This window comes from Nomascus leucogenys, chromosome 3, assembly GCF_006542625.1.
Source record: "Nomascus leucogenys isolate Asia chromosome 3, Asia_NLE_v1, whole genome shotgun sequence".
Taxonomy (NCBI): Eukaryota; Metazoa; Chordata; class Mammalia; order Primates; family Hylobatidae; genus Nomascus; species Nomascus leucogenys.
In genome coordinates this window covers 8355262-8375906 of record NC_044383.1, presented here as the reverse complement: position 1 = coordinate 8375906, position 20645 = coordinate 8355262, and the positions used below count along the sequence as shown (strand labels likewise).

The following is a 20645-nucleotide window of genomic DNA, read 5'->3' as shown; positions in this document are numbered from 1 at the left end:
GCTACTGACTGAGCACCCACAAGAAACCAAACAGGATGCCACCAAGCAAGTCGACAGCCCTGGCCACTGACTGGCAAATGCACCCATTCCTCAGGGACCTGGGAAGGGTGAAGGGAGCGATGACGACGTGTGCACAGAGGGAAGGGCAGACACAGTTCCTTTTCCTGAACAAATATGCTCCTTGGAATGTGGCCTGTCATGCCCATGTTCACTGTGGTTTATGTACTCTATAAAGATGGTACTGAGACCTCAGTAGTGAGAATTCAAACCTGAGCCACCCTTCTCAACAGGCTTCACCTGGGCAGGGCGGCTGGGGCAGGAGGCTCTGGGCCCCCACCCTTGCCCATCAGGCAAGGCAGTTTTTTTCTTCCTTCTCCAGGAAGAGAAAGTAGGTCTTAAATAGAAAGTAAATATTTTACTGGGCATTTCTTGGAGTGACCTAATACATAGTAACATCCCACAGACTAAAATTAACCTCGTGAACAGTTTTCAGTTCATTGCTTTGGGCCCCAGGAATCAATGAGAAGACGGCTGCTCCCAAACTAAGCCAGCCCCACCAGCCACTCCCCTTCCCTACCACAGGGCAGGACATCTTCCAGGTATTTTTAACATAGCACCATGACAGGCTTGGCAGCTCACACCTGTAATCCCAACACTTTGGGAGGCCAAGGAGGGAGGATTGCTTGAGCTCAGGAGTTCATGACCAGTCCAGGCAACATGGTAAACCCCATCTCTACAAAAAATACAGAAACTAGCCAGGTGTGGTGCCATGTACCTGTAGTCCCACCTACTTGGGAGGCTGACACGGGAAAACTGCTTGAACCTGGGAGGTCGAGGCCGCAGTGAGCCATGATTGCGCCACTGCGCTCCAAGCCTGGGCGACACGGTGAAACCCCCATCTCAAAAAAAAAAAACAAAAAAATTCTAACAAACACATACGGTATGTCAGGCCAGTTCTAAGGGCTTTATAAACATTACTTCACTGAATCCTTACAACACACCCTCTCCTTACCCTCATTTTACAGATTCAGAAACTGAAGCCCTTTGCAAAGGTTTCCCAGTGTGGAGAGAAGTCAAGCACTTCTTTCCATCCCTTCTTCGCCACACTTCCTTGAACAGTCTGTCCCCCTTGTATCTCATTGCCTCTACTAAGCTCTAGGAGGGCAGGACCATCTCTCCTTGGGCCCAGCCTCAGTGTTTGAAAGGAAGAAAGACATTCACGACCTTCCAGTGGGGCCTCTCTCGTCACCAGCCACCAAAGTGAGCACAGCAGTTAGCTCAGCACTTTCAAAGTGCACTGCCGGGGCCCCTAGAGCAAAACTTTGGATCTGAGCCAGGACCCTGACATGCCAAGTCACCACCAGGTTGCAAAACTCCCAGCTACCGGAGTGACCAAAAAGGTGGTCCATGTGCTACTGCAGTCCCCTTCCCACTAACCACAGCGAACCCAGGCTCCCCCGCCCACCCTGACCGCTGCTGTAGAAGACAAAAGAGAATTAGGAAAGAAAACTCCTTTTTAAGCTTCCTTGCTGAGAAATATTTTAAAGGACTACTCTGAGGGGCCAAGTAACATACAGGATTTGCTTCTAAGCTCTCGGGCCTGGCTGGGACACAACCAGGGACCCAAAAGCACAACTGGGTTGAGTCCGTAACCCCCCTGCCTTCATCCTCTGTGGACATGAGAGCCTCAACTAAGACACTCACGAATTTACCATAGGAGCGTCTTCCTTTGCCCACTATTTGGAGCCATGTGGCCAATGTAGGATAGAAAAAAATTACCCACTATTCAAGGCCTTCCTTAAATGCTGAGGAAGACATCACTGCAGACACAATTCCAACTTTAATTGTGAAATCTCCTGGCTTTTGTCAGTTGAAGCCTCATTCTTAATCCTAGGCTTAGTTGAGAAATGAGAAGGATGTGTGCAAGTGGAGGAAAAAGAATCCTCAACCCTGAGTGAAAAGCATGCGCCGTGGAGGAGCGAGGAGAATGGACACTGCAGATGCCAGGGCTGGGAAACAGGGTGCTGGGGAAAACCGGCTCGCTGGCCTCAGAGCTGCGGCAGGTCCACCACTGCGCCGTGTTCTGCTGGAGGAACCCGGATGACAGCTCAGCGGATCTTCCGCCCAGCGTAAAGGATCCCTGAAACCTGGAACAGGACAGGAGACACACCACAGACACGACATGGGCTCTGGAAGACCACTCACAAGGCCTGGCTCGGAGGAAATGACCATTCATGGGAACCTGCGCGCCACAGTCATTCTCATGCTTAGATGCCACTCTCCAAGCAACAGCCTCTGAGAAAGCAGCTTCCCCCTTCTCAGTGTCCCAGCGAGGCACCACGGAGAGGAGAGGGCTGGCCCAGGGACGATCCTGGCCCCACCACCCTCTTCCAGGTGGAGTGAAGTGGAATGGAGACCTGTTTAAAAACTGCAGGGGGGACTTAAAATAGGCTGACTCTAAACATACCCAAGCTGGAGCTGAGCCAGGACACCGGGACTCACATGACTGATTTGTCAAGAGACTCCTCCCAGCACTTCCTTGAGTCATCCACAAGACAGAGCAGAATCCAAAGGCCGAGATGGAGGCGGGCGGCACCCCACATCCCCACCACCCCCGGCCCCACCAGAGCCCCACCGGAGCCCCTGCGGAGACCAAGGATTTCCAGAATACACATGTGCTCACAAGCACACACGTGTGCACGAAAAGAAGAGAAGGGTTGTAGAACAGGAAGGTAATCTTATAAAGAAAAGCCTGTTTTTCAGGAAAACCTCCACCTTATGGGGACCTTACCCTCTACGGAAAGCCAAGGTCAGCCTGGGAGCTCCTGCATCACCTGCTCCGGGTACTCGCCCAGCTCCGGATACTCTTCTGGTGAGTTAATCACCCAAGCGGGGCTGGTCTCTGGATTTGAAGACACACCCAACTCTGTGCCATTCCCTGTCAGTTCTCCGATAGCCTCTTTGAAAAGAAGGCTGTTCCCTTTGTTCAAGAGTATTAATTCAAATTCCTCTCTAAGGCCCACACCACATGAACGCAGGGGAGCGACCCAAAGGAAGTTCACCTGGCAAAACCTAGTTTCTCCCTGGTTTTCGCAGGAGTGGTGCAAACAGACTATCCCAGTTAGGAGAAATCCTAAGCATCTTCCCTGTCTCTTGACCCCCAACTCCCCAACGTGGAACCCACAAACCAGATCCTATTTCAGGTGTGCACATGGCTCCAGTTGAAAGCCAGAGGCAACCAGAGTCGGGGAGGGGTGCATCCCATGGACCCAAGCCCTCCCTCAAGGGAGGTGGGGGGTGGAGGGCAGCTGAGATCACGCTATCCCAGACCACACAGTCTTACCTATTGATAAAATGATACCTGGCCACTAAATCCAATTTTACCGCATGAAACCCTAAGCACTGTGAAAGCTACACACATAACCCCAGGAGTGTGCCCATGCGCTCTTGGAGTGTGGGGTGGTGTTGCATCAGAGACACACAGATGACGGCAAGGGAGAAACTGAGCTTGGGAGGAAAGAAGGAGTCTAGTCTTGGTTGGTGTGGCAAAGCCATCCCCAGCTATTCCAGTGTCCCAGTCAAAGGCCACAAGAAGCCTCCGTCAGCCACAGAGAAGCCAGAGCCAGGCGAAGTTGGTAGTAACTAGCTAGACTTAGTTACCTAAGCTCCCTGGCCCTGACTCTTCGTTGGTAAAACAGTGACTAACTATCACCTGTGCCTCTGCGAGGGCAGCGCTGTGCTTGGCCAGGGCTGGAGAGCAGATCTCAAGGTAGGTGTCTGGCCTTTTCCTGGACATAGTGAGTCTGTGATCCAGAGAGTCTGACATGTATTCAACGGGGCCTGCCTCAGGCTTCCAAACAGGAGCCATGCTGCTCCGAATATTCACTCCAAAAGTGCAGTGAATGTAAAACGTCCTAGAGCAGGAAGTGATCTAGAAACCCCTCCGTGGCATTGGATTATGACTTCCTAACAAAATGATCACTCATCAAACATGAGAGCTGACCTCTCATAGCTCTGTGTCCTGGAAAGCAACTCTGGGCCTGAGAGAAAGATACCTGTATCTGAGCTCATCTGATTCCTGGGGAAAGCAGGTCGGCTCCGGGAAAGTCTTTCACCTCCCCTGAACTTTAAATTTCAGGGTGGGCAAGGAAAGAGGCTCACCCCACGCAGGAAGGAGTTCCTCCTCCCACCACGGTGTCATGCCCAATCCACTCAGGCAAGTCCCCCAAATGCCTCCTCAGACATCACCCCACCTCGTGAAAACGAAACGCAACAACACACAATGGCCCAGCGAGCTAGTGCCAGACACTAAGTAAGTGCTCAAGAAACGGTTGCTCTCTGGCCACTTGAACCACAGGTAGAGTGCACTTGAATGGCTGCATAAATTTCTGGAGCACCAAATTAAGTCTGCAAAACAGAAGCGAACACAGAAACTCCTCCATGCAGAAGACGAGTGCAAGACGGAACGGGCCAGATCGCACCGTCCTACCGCTCGGACAACCTCTAGTCACATGCCTCGCCAGGCTTCAGGTGTTGGGAGCCGCCGGGGTGAACAGCAGAGAACGCAGCAGAGGCGCGCAAATGTCACTCATCCTCGACGTGAAGTTCTGCTGAAGGTCTCAGTGGCCCTCGCTGTTTCCCACAGCAACTGCCACTGCGCTATTTGTACTACAAGGAAAACACCCAGATTCGAAGGTTATCCAAGAACCGTGGCCACCCCCAAACACTGCCCAGGAGACGAGATCCCAAGCCGGTCAGGTGGAAATGATGCCGCTGTTTACCGTTTGCTTGCAACTCAGCCACCATCACGCAGTCAATCAACGAACCTCACCACGACCCCAGGTCTGGAGCGCCCGGAGTCCGCGACCGCTGCGGGGTAGAGGCGGCTCTGGCCTGGTGCAACCAGGTCCCTGCCCCTGCTCTGAGCCTCCAGTGCGGACTGGGGGCCCAACCTGGTGTCCCGCGTAGTCTCGAGGCTCCTCCCTTGCCGGGGCCTCGCGGACCGGAGAGGGGCCGGCGACCCTGCTGGCTTGAGGCGGCGTCTAGCTGGACCCCCGCCGCACCGGGTCCGAGCGGGCCCGCCCAGCACAAAGACCAGCAGGAGGGAGGAGGAAGTGGGCACGGGGGGCAGGGCCCATTCTCACACCTCTCAACAACTTCCCCGCGGCAGGAAGCGGCTCCATTTACAAGTGAAAAGGCGAGGCGCGAGGTGGGGGGGCCCGGGGGTGTCAGGTACCGCGGCCCGCGGAGGGGCCGGGGCGGGGCCGCCAGGTGCCCTGCGGCGGGGAAGAGGGCACAGCTGGGGCGGGGCCGCGCCGCCACGTGTTCGGGCCCGTGGGGGCGGGGCCTCCAGGTCCACCCGCCGGGAGGAGAGGGGCGAACCCCAGGCATGGAGGAGGCTTCACCTGGGGCTCGAGAGCCAGGAACCCCGGGACCCCGGAAGCCGGGACACCAGGAGGCCCATCCTCGCAGCAGGGTGGGGCACCCTCCGCGGTCCGGGAAATGCAGGAGACCCCGCCCCCTCCAGGTAGAGCGCGGCCAGGTGTGGCGGGCTGGCCCTCCCCGCAACAGAAGGTCGCGCAGGACACCGGAAGTCCTCCTGGAGTCAGTCTGAGTGGATCGCAGGGGTTCCAGGCGCCCCAGGCCCCCCACAACCGCGAGTCACAGGAACAAGGAGGAAAAACAGCCTCTTTATGACTTGGGGGAGGCAATTCAATATTTCTTCCTGGCATAAAATAGGAATTGCTCTATTTACCCAGCTCACATGAGCGTCGTGAAGATTAATGACTGTGAAATGTTTTTAAGATCAGAAACATTCCCAGATTTTACTTGTAGGTACTTATATGTGCATATTGGTATCTGTACAGCAAAATACACTCTATTGATTGCCCTCCTAGTGTGACTTCTATTCTGTAATCTGAAAGCCCTGAGATAAAGGAATCAGGTCTGTCTCTGCATGCTCCTGAAACACTAGGGAATATGGGTAGGAAATGTCAGGTCAGCTGGGCATCTACGCTGAGCCTCTAGCTCTATCCAGTCCGCACGGCAGACAGAGCAATCCAGAGTGCGGACCACAGCTGAACGTCTGGAGAAAGGGAAAAAACTTTAAGATTATTGGTCACTCCCACTGGGAAGAAAACAGTATCCTCCCCAGCTCATTAGGAGGTGCTCCCAAAGCCTGAGTCTCCATCAGGGTCTCGCGTGTTTGCAGAGCCTTGGCTGGCAGTGGGAGCCAATGGTCAGCCAAGTTCTGCCTGTGCCAGGAGCCCACGCAGCCCATCTGGCCCAGCAGCTCCAACAGCAAGGCCTCCCTGTTCCGAGCAGAGTAAGGCCACATGACCGCGCAGAGGACAATGTTGGGCTTCCCAGGGGTGTCTCCACTCCAGGCTAAACATTCTCAGTTCCCTCAACCGTTCCTGGGACATGGCTTTAAGAGCTCTCTCGGGCCCTGCCCGCTGCTGGCGCTGGCTGTACTCCAGGTGGGCGGGCCTGGGAGCTGGCTGCAGCAACACCAAGTGGGGTGTCCAGGATCCAAATGGATTTGTAAGAACTGCCCCCACCCGTTCCCTTGGCCTCCCTGGACCTGGACAAGCAGCGGGATAAGCCGACTTTGTTTGCACTTCTAGACTGCACTAAAGACCATCCATCAGCAAAATAATAAACTCACAGCTAGAGTTCATTTAAAAGGAAAGGTGCACAAACTCCTGGCCTTTCACCCCCTCCAGCAGAGAAACCTCGAATGCTCTGCTTTCCCCTCCAAACTCTTCCCCTCTCATTTCCCCTCTCCACCCTTCCCCTGCCACACACACACCTGGGGCAGGTACAATACTACCACTTCCAGGTTAGATTCTGGCCACTTACACCATAAAATGATTCTTTGCTAGCCTCATTTTATAGATAAGATTTTTTAATTCCATCTTGGAAAAAGAAAAGCCCCATTAGGCCAGAGGAGTTGATCTTCCTCCACGGTCTAGGTCTTCGCTTCCTTCCAGAGAAACTTCCTCAGATTCCATGACTCCATAATGAAGTTTTTGTTTGTCCTGGGCCTGGACAGATTGCTGGAGGCCAGATTTCAGGCACGGCTGGAGCACAGCCACGATAAACTGGACTTTACAAGCCCTGAGCTCGCTTGTGCTGCAGGAAGACCTACACACACTGTCTCTGTGACACATCCTTTAACATGGCCCTTCCAGGCTTCTACCATGACAAGTGGGCTGGAATGAGACACAGAAATATTGCCACTATTTCCAGACCACCTTTAAGGCAGCTGACAGTTTCTTTTAGTCATAATTAAGAATTTGTTTTAATGCAAGAAGCACATTTCTGCTGATCAGAGGAGAGCTTTGGAGGAAGCACAAATCAGCAGTACAATGGAAGGTAAGTATTTTTGTATTTTATAAATGAGAAGGATTTTTAGAACCCCATGGATGAAAAGCCCAGCCCTCCGTCTCCCCCTCACCCCCGCCTCCAGGGCTTTTCTGGACTCACGGAAGGCAACAAAACCAAAGGCACGGCTGGCCACCACCAGGATCAGGGGCAGACAACAGCAGCTATTCAGGGTTCCCATCCTTTAAACACCAACCGATCTTTGGGAGAAACGAAGCCTCTATTATTACCTAGGACAAAAGTCACAATTCTCTATAGAACCAAAATCATCACCTGTCCCATTCATAAGATCCCAACCATTTCATCACAATTTTCGTGAATATTAAGCCAACTCTAGGCAACCATCTGTTAAATTTAGTTAGGTAAACAGCTAAAGCAGATCACTTTCTAAAACATTCACTGAGGGAGGGACTAGGCATATACACATGCAAACTACAACTGGTTCTCACCAAGTGTAGTTGCTAAAACACTGAACAGGCTTCAGATACCAACAATGGTTAATGATCTACATATTATCTACATATTCCACTTAAGGTGAGGGTTAGAAAGTGAGGGGCCAGGAATGCACCTCCTTTAAGCTACAGAGTTGGTTCCACTTTGGGACCTCAGCTCCCACGTGGAAGGAGAAGGGCTTTGTGAATGGGGGAGGAGCTTTTTCCGAAACGGCAGCAGCTACGCAAAACATGAACATCCAGCAAAAACTTATTTTAGCTGCATTCTCCCTAATGCTACCAACAGATTAAAAACTACTTTAAAGTCAGGAGAGAAGTAAAAATAAACACAACTTCTTCCTGTGACTTAAGATGCCTCCTTTCTGAAGTTGAATATCATTTCCTAAAATCACATTTCGAGGGGGTAGAAAAGGTCTGTTTACTTTCCTTGAGGAACTCTTACTATCTGCTGTTAAAATCATTCCTCAAAAAAGCAGATTACTGAGAAGAGAAAGCACACGATGATCCTCAGCAGTCCAGAAAAGACCACCTTCTAAGAAAAACTCTAGAAAGGGGGCAGGCCAAATCTTCATGCCCGGTAAAGACAGATGAATGTGCCCCTGGTTCCCATCCCGTCCTCAGCTCCTGAAGTTTCTGTGTTCTCCAGCAGTTAGAAGAATGAAGGCAAAACTGGCCCTTGGCTCCCATGGTCAACATTCCACACAAACAATGGCCTGGCTCTCTCCCTATTGTACATTCTGTATTCATTTGTGAATCCCCCCCCTTTTTTTTTTACACAATGTGCAAAGCCCTTCTTTTCACAGGCGAAGTTCTGAATGCCCAAGTGCAGCCATAATTTAGGCTTTAAACATTAATAATGATAGCTAAAAGCAAACTCCAGATTATGCCCAAACATTAATTTGTGAATATCATTAGAGTCACATTGATGGCTTTTGGATACTCTCCATTAAATCATGATCAAAAGAGCCACTGAACACCTTTAAAATGGTTCTGAAGTTTTTAGCAATTATTAAATATAATTTTCCAAACCCCGAGATAGGATAAAAAAACACTTTCATAAGTCTTTGATACATATTCCATCAAACACAGACTTGAATGAAAATTAACTTCAAAAGATGAGGTGGGGAGGAGAAGGCCTGCATTTTCCCTTCTTTCAGGAGTGCTGTAACTTTAACTTGCAGCAGCGTAAATTAAGACATGCTTACCAGCTGTAAGGGAGAAAACTGATATCTGCCAGGCCGCAGTCTCTAAAAGTGTATCCATTCCAGCATTTCATGTGCCCACTATAAGTTTTCAGCAGGGAAAGTTCACACAAGCATTCCTCCCCTAGCAATTCATAGAAAGATTACTGGGGAAAAGACACCCCGAGATTTCGCCACATGGGTCAATTCCATTAAGTACAAATACTTCTTTTTCCAGGGGAAGACACACTGCCCTCTCATTTTTTAGTTACTACAAAACAGGGCCTACCATCCCAAAGTGGAAATATTACCTGAGCTGTGCCCTGCCCAACTGATAAATTTCCCTTCCCAACCATGTGCTGTACGAATATATATTTGTGGCCTGATTCAGGGCCACAGGACACTAGGGCTGCTGCTTTTCCCTGATAGATTAACAGAGGGACCCAGGCTGCACACACATACATTATGATGACAGCCCCTCTCTATGGAAATGACAGTGGTAAAAAATGACAACTGGGGCCACCATTCTACCATTGCTGTAAACTCTTTAAATTTTTTCCATTTAGGGAAAGCGTTAAGTGCAAAGGGTATAACTTTGCTTTCAAAAATGATTCATGATGTTAGTGAACTGTTGGCAAATGGCATTCTGGTGCTAGATCTCAGCAGGGCTGCTCCCTCAGAGGTGTCCTTTTTGGTTTTTTTTTTCAATCCGTGAATCTCAAGGATTTCAAATAGTGTGAGCCATTTGTATTTTAACAGCAATGGTAGCAATAAAAATATCATTTTAAAATCCAGTGCACTGCTTGTTCAGTGCATACTATATACATTCATCATTTCTTTACCTTGTAGCTAGCTACTCAGAAACTAAAGAGCTGCAGGTTGATTTTCTGGTTTTGTTGTTTGTTGTTGCTGTTTGTTTGTTTCTTTTAATCTCTCTTTGAAACACTTTCCAGACTTAGAAAGTAAAATTTCTGGAGTTTTAAAAGTTAAGACTGAAGTTATTGATTATTCTCTGAAAGGGTAACTGACAAACTAGTTAATAATTATACAGATAGCAAGTTTTACTGTTTCATCTTGTGTACACGACCGGATTAACAATGGCAGGGAAAGCACATACAACTTGGCAGGGACAGGAACAGGTGTGCCCCGACTCTCAAAAGGCCAAAATATCTCACCAAGTATGTCACTGGTGTGTTTTTACAATGGCAGTAGTGTTTGTTTTTAAGTAGCCAAACGTTCTTACTTTCTTAACTTTAGAGAGACATACTTTACGAATATCTCTCTCTTCACGGAACTGATGATTCAGTTCCACACATAAATTGCAACTCATGCAAGGAAATGATTTTTAGGGACAATGAGGCTTTTTAAAATCAGTTAAGAAAAGGTAATTCACCCTGCCCCTCCCCGCAGGAGAACACCCATTCAAGGGTCAGTTTCAAAGCTCCCAGGCGAAACCGTAAATAACTCACAGGGTTCTGCATTCAACCTGCAGACTCTTATTAAGGTACAATCAGAGAGGGGGTTGTCAGGTGGGGGTTAAAAGAAAAAAAGAGTGGGGGGAGTCGGCACGCTTTACCTTATCTTTCTAAACAGGAAAAAGAATTAAACCCAAACCACCTAGTCAGGTTCAAAACAAGCTCCAAACCCAAGATCTTTTAATTCCCTCTAATAACTGCTTTCCACAGGGATGTAACTGGGGTCCCCTACCCCGGGGGCACAAAAAACCAATCAGCGCCATAAATTCCCTTTGCCTTCAACCCTCTCTCCCTTTTACCGGGGGGCAGGGTGGGGGGAGGGGATGACCCAACATCAACACTTACACTCTACAGAAATATGCTGGCTTATTTCCTTTGTTTGCTCATGTTATACTTGATCAAGTGTGAACGATTAAACTGGTTTCATTAAAGGCAAGTGCATTCACGGCTAACATCCAACTTCAATGGCAACTGTAAGCATATTTTGCAAGAAAGAGGGCCTGCTTTTTTGCTTGAAATCTACCATCTCATTAACTTTTCTTTTGGGGGCAATAAAAAGGGCACTAGGGGTTTTTCAGGAGAATGTCAGAGCAGTTCAGAGATCTGATGCCAGACAAAAGAATATTTAGTGTTTCAACTCTATGATACAGTCTCTGCTAAAGAAAAAAATTCTGTTTCAATATTAAAGCAGCTATGACTGAAAATGTTTAATTAGCATTTTGACTATTACTTTATAATTGCTGTAAGAAGTATCCTTTGAAATCAAGTGATTATAAAAACAAGATCCTTTGAAGTTTCATTACTTCAAAATAGAAAAGATTTATATTTAAAAAAAAGGGGGGGGTTAAAAACCTCAGAATTCTCAAAGTACATGAAAACTACCCACTTCTACTTGGAAAACCCTCGAGGCAAAACAGCAATCTTAGGTACTGAACACGAGGTAATTTTTAAACTGTCTTCGAACGCAAACACCTAGTAGAGAAAGCTATCTTTTTTGAAAGGGTGGTATGAGTCGATATATTTCGCCCAAGTTAGAAAGGCAGAAAGAATCACTTTGTAAACTTCCCCAAAATATAACGTCCCCTCAAAATTATCCATGTCAGATAAAAATATACCAGTCTCTAGAATATCCAACAGAATTGCAAATAAGGCGTTTAGCATTTTAAATTCCCAATGCATATTTATAGAATAGAATTCTCTTGTCTATCCTTCCAGCCACTCGCATCAGACTCTCTAAGAACTTAACCCGATCTCCAATTTTTAAAGAAAAAAGGGGATAAATACACAGAAGGATTGTTTACCCCGGACAGGGCAAGGAAGCCCGGTGTGACGACGTAGGCCATTGCCAGCAGCCTCCACCACGAGCACGCAGAGCGGGGATTTCTACGAAAAATTCCTCCTCTTCCCTGTAAAATCCTAAACGTGGGGTCCTCTGCAGCCAACTGCCGCTTGGGCCGCCTCCGGAAAAAGTACCGGGCGGGGGGAGGGGGGACAACCACAAACACTCGCGCGCACACGCTCACTCCGTGTCCGCGACCGTCGTCGCCGGCGGAAAGCGAGCCACGGGAGGGAGTGTGTGCGCGCGTGTGTGTCTCGGCGCGGCCCGCGGTGACCGAGCTGAGCTCTTGGGCCCGCGGCCTCCGAGCCCCAGGGCGCGGCGTGGGCTGCAGGCGACCCACCACGCCGCTGGGCCTCCCGCGGGAGAAAGGCCCAGGCACGCCCCGGCTCCCGCGCGCCTCTGCCCAACTCGCCCGGGGCGCTGGGGGCAGCGCAAGGGAGAGAAAGAAAGGCGCTTCCCCTCGGCCGCGCGGGGCCGTCCGGCGCCGCGGAGAGCTGGGAGGAGGAGGGACCGCGGCGGCCCGGCTGTCCCTGCGCCGCACCGGGTCCCTGCTGCCCGGGGCGCGCCCTAGCCAGCCCCTCCTGCTAAACTTTTTCTTTTTGATTCGCCCCACCCGAAAAGTGCGGCCCGGGCGGGGAAGGTGGGGGAGGCGGGCGGGCCGGGCTCCCGGCGGCGGCGGGCGAGGAGGAAGTGGTGCCCGCGGGAGCGCGGCCGGGCAGAGGAAATGCCCGGCCCGCCCGGCCCCCGCCCGCGCCCGCCGCCCGGCCCACCCAGGCCCCCCGCCCCGCCGCGACTTTGGCGGGCCGAGCCCCGCGCGGCAGTGGCGGCGGCGGCAGCGGCAGCAGATGTGGCCCGGCTGCCCGGAGGAGCCAACAATGCGGGGCCGGCAAAACAAAAGGGTTCCACTTCGCCTCCTTTCCCGTCTTTCACTTGCGCTCCCGGGGCGCCGCGCGGGATCCCCCGCCGGCAGGGGCAGCGCCCCTGGGGACCGCAAGCCGCTCACGCCCCGACTTCTCCACAGAACCCCTCTTCTCCGCGCCCCCCCCAACCCCCGCCTCGTAGGCGCAAGGCCCGCCGCACCCCGGCGCGCTCGGACTCCTGTTCCCCGGAGATCCGGCCGTATTGTCCCCGCGGCTCGTCGCGCGCTCGGCCTGGGTCGCCGGCGGCCCCCGAGCGCGCACCCACCGGGCTCAGGGAGCAGGAGCCGGGGGCGCCCAGGGAACCGTCGCCGAGACGCTGCCGCCGCCGCCGCCGCTGCCCTCCGGACGCCGCCGCGCTCGGGGTTTCTTTTTTTTTTTTTTTTTCCCAACCCTGATGGGAAGGAAGGTGACCGCCTACTTCGCATTCATCAACTCTCATCACAACAACAAAAATCCTGGCGCAAACGGCGGCCAGCGGGCGCAATCGGTGGCGGGGGCGGGCGGGGACCCCCGAGCCAGCGTCCACCCCCGGGCGCCGAGGGGGGACACGGGGCCGGGGGCACGGACCAAAGATGTCCTCGGATGCCGGCTCCGTGTCCTTCGCCCTCTTCCTCCTCTTCCTCCTCCCTGAGTGGCGCAGTGAGGCGCGGGCGCGGCGCCCCCAGCCCGCGGCCGCAGGTGAGGCGGGGGCGGCGGCGGCCCCAGCCCTCCCCCGGGGCCCCCCTTACCTCGTCCCGGACGGTCGGCGTCCACGGCGAAAGGCGCCCACCCTGGAGACGGCGGCGGCGGCGGCGGCTCCCGCCCCTCCCACCCCACCCGGCGGCGGTGGCGGTGGCGGCGGCTGTGCGGCCCCCCCTCAGCGCGGCATGGCTCCCGGTTCGGTCCCTCGCTCCTCGGGCCGCCGCCGGCTCCTCCGGGCCGCTCCCGAGCCACCTTAAAATGACACACGCACACAGGGACACACACACAAAAACTTAATCTCTCCAGCTCCCCGCCCCTCCCCCTCCCGCCCTCCCCACCCTCCCTCTGCTCCCCTCCCCTCCCCACCCTACCCCTCCCTTCCCTTCCACCTCCTCCCCTCGCCGCCGAGCCTCTTCCTACTTCCCCACCCACCCCACCCCCTTCCTCCGCCCACCCGGTTCCCAATTCCCCCCGCGTCCCGGCCCCGCGCCCTCCCGCCCGCCGAGAGGGGGCTGCGCTGGGGGTCCCCGGTCCGCGCCCGCCCCGCGCCGCGCTCACCCCCGAGAGGATGCTAATTCCAACTTGGATCGGGGGAGGGAACGTCCTGGATGCCGAGCGCCTCCCGGCTATTTGCTCTTCTTTATTTGTTTTCTCCTCCGGGGAAGGAGGAGGAAAACGGAGAGAAAAGGAAAGGAAAGAAGCGGCGCTGGCCGCAGCTCCCGGTGCCCGCCGGCTGCGCAGGAGCGAGGCGGGAGGCGAGGTGAGGGTCGCCGCTCGCTCACTCCTCGCTCCTTTTTTTGGGGGGGGCAAAGGCGGGGTCTCTCTTTGCAAACCAATGACACAACCCCACATGGGCCGGCCTCGCCCCCTTCAGATACTCCTCACTACAAATCGGCTCTCTCGGGGGATTAGTGGCTCCGCGAAAGTGCACAGAGGCGCGGCGGGCGGGAGGGCCAGGGGCCGGGCGCGGCGGGCACTCCCTGGCCCGGCCCCGCCCGGGAGGCCCTCGGGAGGCGCAGGGGCCTTGCTGGCAGGGGCCGGGGTCCTGTCGCGGTGGCTCGGGGTCCGCTGCTCCCCTCGCCCTTCATCCTCCTCCGCCCCTTCCACGTGGGGTACCGGGCAGCCGGCCACGTGGGGGAACGCGAGCCCCGGGTGGCCCCGGTCCCGTGGGGCCCCGCCCAGCCAGCGGCGCAGACCAGCCCCCTTCCCGGCCCCCGGGCTCCAACTTCCTCCTGGGCCCCCGCACCGGCCGCTTCTGCCTTCTCAGGCCCGCGGGGTCAGGCGCGGGCCGGCCACAGGGGGCACTTGCGCTCCCCAAATCCAGATCCGGGAGACCGTGCCGGAGAGGCGGCGACCGCTGTGGGTGCGCAGGGAAGGGGCCCTCTGTGCTGCAAGTTGCAGCAGTGCTGTGCCCTAAAAGAAGCAAAACATTCTTACACATTTTAAAAAAAAAAAAGAAAGAAAGAAAGGTTCCCTCTTGCTGCCTGGATCTCGCCGGGGCATTTGAGAAGCCCTGTGTTGGGTCGGAGCCCCGGGCCTCGAGGAGGGAGGCGCGCTGCGGCGTGGGGGCCCGCGGCTCGGGGTCCTGGGCTTGCGCGGCGGCCCGGAGCCCACGCCGTCCTGACGTCTCGAGGTTGGAGTCTGCACACCGAGCTTGGGGATCCAGGCCCAGCGGCCGCTCGCGGCCCAACTAGCACCTGGGCTAAATTCCCTGCCTGTGACCCGCGACGTCCAAGCGCCGTCTCCGGAAGGGAGCTGGTGGCCGCGGAGTGTGGGGTCTTCTCCCTGCGCCCCAGGGCCCCCCAAACTCTCTTCTCACTACCCTGAGTTCGGCGTGCGTCCTCCAAGAATCCCTGCGTGGGCTGAACTGAGCCCTTAGGATCGATTTGTTTAAAAACCCTATTGAGATATTAGGAACTGGATTGAGATGTCGAGCAGGAAGGGAGTGGGAGGGGTCTGAGGTCCGGCCTTTGGAGGCCGCAGGGACCGCCATTCCGCGAACCCAGCCGCGCGGTGTGGCCTTCTCCATCCCTGAGTGCCCCGCGCCCTGCAGAGCCGAGGAAACTTACAGCCAGGGCCAGGGGGCCGGAGGAGAGGCCACCGAGCCGCACGACCCTTTTCTGCATCCCAAAGAGCGTTGCTCCAGGCCTCCCAGTCTTTATTAAACATTTCTTAAATCCTGCCCCAGCCCGCCGCGGGGCTTGTTTGCCAAAGCGCACCAGGTGCGTTGCGGCCCGAGCGGCCTGCAGTGGAGGGGCCGGGACTATCGATGATTGTTTAATCACTCAACAAGATTTTAAAACGTGATTGAAGACCGCCTACCTGTGAGGGCAGCGCCGACCAGGCCTTTCTTGCCCGCTAGTCCACGTAATGAGGTCGCTAAGAAGCCCGCAGTACGGTTTTTGCGTGGCCTTCATAGGGCCTGGCCAGGCCAGCTGTGGGGCGCGCCGGGCTGCGCTTCCATCGAGGAACCTCCGCACATACAATCACGGTTGTCTTGTCTTCTGGCAACTCTGGATCTCCACAAACTGATCTTCAGGGTGCTTCTCTCTTCAGCAGTTTTGCCTCAAGGGCATGGCGCCTCAGCTAGTTTTTGGCTATAAACAAACCGCGGCCACCGCCAGGCCACCAGGTTACCAGTACCTGTTCTTCAGAGTTTCTTAGGCATAAACTTTAAGAACTACAAATAAAGATTATCTGCTTCCTTATTTCACAGAAGTCTTTGGTTCTGAGTGGTCTTCTCAGGAAGAAACCACAAAAAGCCTGATTTTCCGTATCACTCCTTCACTTTCACGTGTTCCATAAATTTGAATTCTGACTTAGCAAGTATTACTAATATGTTCTCGGCCGGGCACGGTGGCTCACGCCTGTAATCCCAGCACTTTGGGAGGCCAAGGCGGGCAGATCACGAGGTCTGGAGATCAAGACCATCCTGGCCAACATGGTGAATCCCCGTCTCTACTAAAAAAAAAAAAAAAAAAAAATACAAAAATTAGCTGGGCCTGGTGGTGCGTGCATGTAATCCCAGCTACTCGGGAGGCTGAGGCAGCAGAATCGCTTGAAGCAGGGAGGTGGAGGTTGCAGTGAGCCGAGATTGCACCACTGCATTCCAGCCTGGGCGACAGAGCGAAACTCCATCTCAAAAAAAAAAATGAGAAAGTATCATTATTATTATTACACTGCATTCCAGCCTGGGCGACAGAGCGAAACTCCGTCTCAAAAAAAAAAAAAGAAAGTATTATTATTATTATTGAGACGGAGTCTCAGTCTGTCACCAGGCTGGAGTGCAGTGGCACGATCTCCGCTCACTGCAAGCTTCGCCCCCCGGGTTCACGCCATTCTCCTGCCTCCGCCTCCCGAGTAGCTGGGACTACAGGCGCCCACCACCATGCCCGGCTAATTTTTTTTGTATTTTTAGTACAGACGGGGTTTCACCGTGTTAGCCAGGATGGTTTTGATCTCCTGACCTTGTGATCCGCCTGCCTTGGCCTCCCAAAGTGCTGGGATTACCGGTGTGAGCCACCGCGCCCGGCCGAGAAAGTATTATTAATATATTATTTGTTTTGAAAACATTAAAAGCAAGGCATCCTGAGAGCTGAAAATTATTTCTCACTTCATTTTACCTGCATTTTAAAATATGGAGCTCATTTGCCCCAACATGTGAATTATTTCATACTATATTTTTTAAGATGTTGCAAACAAAAAACCCAATTCAAAAATGGCCAAAGACTCAATAGGCATTTCTCCAAGGAAGGTAGACAAATGGCCAATGGCCAGTAAGCACATGAAAAGACGGTTGGCCTCACTGGTCATTAGAGAAATGCAAATCAAAACCACGATAAGTTACCACTTCATGTCCACTGGGATGGCTTTTATCAACAAAATATAAAAAAAAAAAGTGTATTGAGGAGGATGTGGAGAAATGGGAACCCTTGGACTGGCACAGTGGCTCATGCCTGTAATCCTAACACTTTGGGAGGCCAAGGTGGGCAGATCACCTGAGGTCAGGAGTTTGAGACCAGCCTGGTCAACACGGTGAAACTAAAAATACTAAAAATTAACCAGGCGTGTTGTGCGTGCCTGTATTTCCAGCTACTGGGGAGGCTGAGGTAGGAGAATCGCTTGAACCCGGGAGGCGGAGGTTGCAGTGAGCCAAGATCGCGCCATTGCACTCCAGCCTGGGCAACAAGAGTGAAACTCCATCAAAAAAAAAAAAAAAAGTAATGAAAAAAAGAGAGATCCACAGTCCCAGTGTGGAGGGTTGAGTTTGTCAGGCACTTATTTTCTTCCGTCTGGCAGCCTTTAAACAGGATGGCATAATTCCTTCCCTACTTTATACCTCCTCGGGAGCACTTCTGATGTCTATAGGAACCCAGGGGCTGAAAAAGGCCCGTGGGACCGGCCTGTGGCTGCATCACAGCATGCCTCCCCCTGCTACAATCAAAGACCTCTAACCGAGGTTCTTATTTCTCAGTTTCCTATCTTTCCTATTTCATTTCCAGGAACCAATGGTTGTAGAAAAAAAGATAGTGCTCCTAGATAATGGTGGGTTCTTTTATCGTAACTGTTTTGTGCAATAAAATGGACTAGTTGTGTGCACTTGAGTATTTCAAGGGTCTGTGCAGCGAGAGTTACTGGGAGTTGGACTTAACTGTATTGTTACTCACCTATCTCTGTTATTCAGGGTTCAGCTCACTTCAGAACCACAATTATCTGAAGCTCTCAGTTGCTGTCCTCAGTGGATGTGGGAATTTTGCTGCAATGTTTTATAGAATAACAGTGCTCTCTTTGGCTATAATATAATCACTATGTGATTCATAATTAATTCTAATCAGTGAATACATATTGCCTGTATAGATGCCATGGCCCTTTCCAACTATGCATTGAAAATCCTAGGCTCAGCCGGGCAAGGTGGCTCACGCCTGTAATCCCAGCACTTTGGGAGACCGAGGCAGGCAGATCACGAGGTCAGGAGATCGAAACCATCCTGGCCAACATGGTGAAACCCCATCTCTACTAAAAAAATACAAAAATTGGCTGGGCGTGGTGGCGCGTGCCTGTAATCCCAGCTACTCGGGAGGCTGAGGCAGCAGAATCGCTTGAACCAGGGAGGCGGAGGCTGCAGTGAGACAAGATCGCGCCACTGCACTCCAACCTTGTGACGGAGCAAAACTCTGTGCTCATGCCCAACGTACGCAGTAAGGGGTGCAAATTGGAGTGGTTGAAGCTGTCAGTTTCAGGATTTAATTGGCATTTGGGTTTCAGCCCATCACTTTTATTTTTTAATTAAACACACACACACACACACATACTCTGCCTGAGTCCTTTGAAAAACAGTGACTACAGTCCTAGGAAAACAAAAGCAAACATGTTGATCTACATACACAAGCGAATCTGTATTGTAACATCTAGAAGAAATCAGCAAACATACCACGCAACTACTACTCAACAAACATTGAAGGAAGGTCTGCGTCATTCCTGGCCCAGGCTGGACCCTGGGTACAGAGATTAACCCCAGCTGGTCACTATCTCCAAGGAGAGAGCATCCCAGAGAAACTGCATTAGCTCAAGTATTATCTCATTTAAGCTTCATAATACTGTGAGGTACGGATTAAGATTCCACAGTTATCTGTGGGAAAGGTGAAACTCCCAGAAAGATTAGGTACTGAGCCTGGCTTCCCGGGCATGTGACCCTATGCTCGAAAGGGAGAACTTGGCTCTGCTGTCACCATCTTAAAAATGTTTTATTAAATTTTTAATTTTTTGTAGAGATGAGGTCTTGCTATGTTGCCCAGGCTGCTCTTGAACTCCTGGCCTCAAGTGATCCTCCTACCTCGGCCTCCCAACATTTTGAGATTGCAGGCGTGAGCCACTGGGCCCGGACTTAACAATTTTGAACGAGAGACTTTGCATCTTCATTTTGCACTGGGCCCCGCAAACTGTATACCTGGTTCTGATTACATTCATTTAGATTAAAAAGGCCCCATCCTTGCACCATAGAACACAAAGTGGTAAAGCCAAGCAGTCTTCATTATCAAACCATGGAGTCACATAGAAACCAACATGAGTGTAAGAAGTCCCCTGGCCTCTCACTAGGCCACCGACCGCTTTGCATGTACAGTGCTGAGTCCACCCATGGAATGTTAATTTTCCTATACTGCAGCAGGGCAGGCCCGTGACATGCAGACCTCAGACACATCAGCAATGGTAACTAAGGCCGGAGTCATACAGGCTACTGACTCAGTGGGGCCAGTAGTGAGGCCACGATGGGATTACTGCTGAGAATGACCAAGCATGGGACAGAGATGGAATAGCAGCCTCCCGGGAGCTGCTGCACACGGAGGAAAGAGCTCCGTTATTATAGGGAATGATTTGGCTCCAACCAGAATTAGCTTTATGGTCAAAAGCTCCTGATATCGGGGTCCACTAGGTACTGAGCGCGTCAGGCTCTACAGAGTGAAGACTTAGATCCAAGGTCATGGCCAGACATCTGAAGTTCATCGCCAGGACTGTGATGGCACAGGAAGGGAACGTGGAAAGCGCACACAGGACCCTGAACAGAATCCTAACTACGGATGGGCTCATTGAGGACATTAGGTGCCGGCAGTATTATGAGAAGCCATGCCACCGGCGGCAGAGGGAAAGCTATGAGAGGTGCTGGCGGATCTATAGTATGGAAATGGCCCTTCTTGATGTGAAAGAATTGGGCAGATCCATGGCAGGGCTGCTGAGGCCTGCGGATGGGACACCCAGTGTGAAACCCTCATCCAGTTGTGTCTCCATCTCGTTTCTTTGAACAGTCTCATTTCCTATTACCGATCTCTACAATAAACTCAATCACATGTTGGCAAGAAGGCCTCCACATATAGAAACAATCCCGTTGTCAGCAGTGGACCGTCTTTTACTAAGTGAAAGAAGAAACTGAGTCTGAAGTAATGTAAGAGTAGAATGGCGTTTGCCAGGGGCTAGGAGGGGGCAATGAGGAGTTATTGTTTGATGGGTACAGAGTTTCAGTTTGGGAAGATGAAAAAGTTCAGGAGGTGAGGCCAGGCGTGGTGGTTCACACCTGTTATCCCAGCACTTTGGGAGGTTGAGGTGGGTGGATTGCTTGAGGCCAGGAGTTCCAGACCAGCCTGGCCAACATGGTGAAACTCCATCTCTACTAAAAATAAAAAAATAAAAAATTATCGGGGAGTGGGGGTGTGCACCTG

The 20645-nt window shown here is 52.5% G+C and overlaps 1 protein-coding gene and 1 pseudogene across 8 annotated transcripts in view; one reads left to right on the top strand and one right to left on the bottom strand.

The window, feature by feature from the left end:
• CTBP2 (C-terminal binding protein 2) overlaps nucleotides 1–14594 on the bottom strand; it is a 173972-nt gene extending 159378 nt beyond the window's left edge. For 3 of the 8 annotated variants that reach the window (XM_030805747.1, XM_030805712.1, XM_030805751.1), the window contains exon 1: nucleotides 13482–13735. The gene's annotated coding sequence lies outside the window, so the exon portion shown is untranslated. Of the gene's footprint in view, nucleotides 1–11795; nucleotides 12318–12913; nucleotides 12969–13018; nucleotides 13227–13481; nucleotides 13736–13992 lie in introns of those variants that run through there. The other 5 variants (XM_030805703.1, XM_030805720.1, XM_030805731.1 and 2 more) reach the window with 5 other exon arrangements.
• Nucleotides 14595–19910: 5316 nt separating this feature from the next.
• On the top strand, nucleotides 19911–20165 carry LOC100596813 (annotated as a pseudogene).
• The last annotated feature ends 480 nt before the right edge of the window (nucleotides 20166–20645 follow it).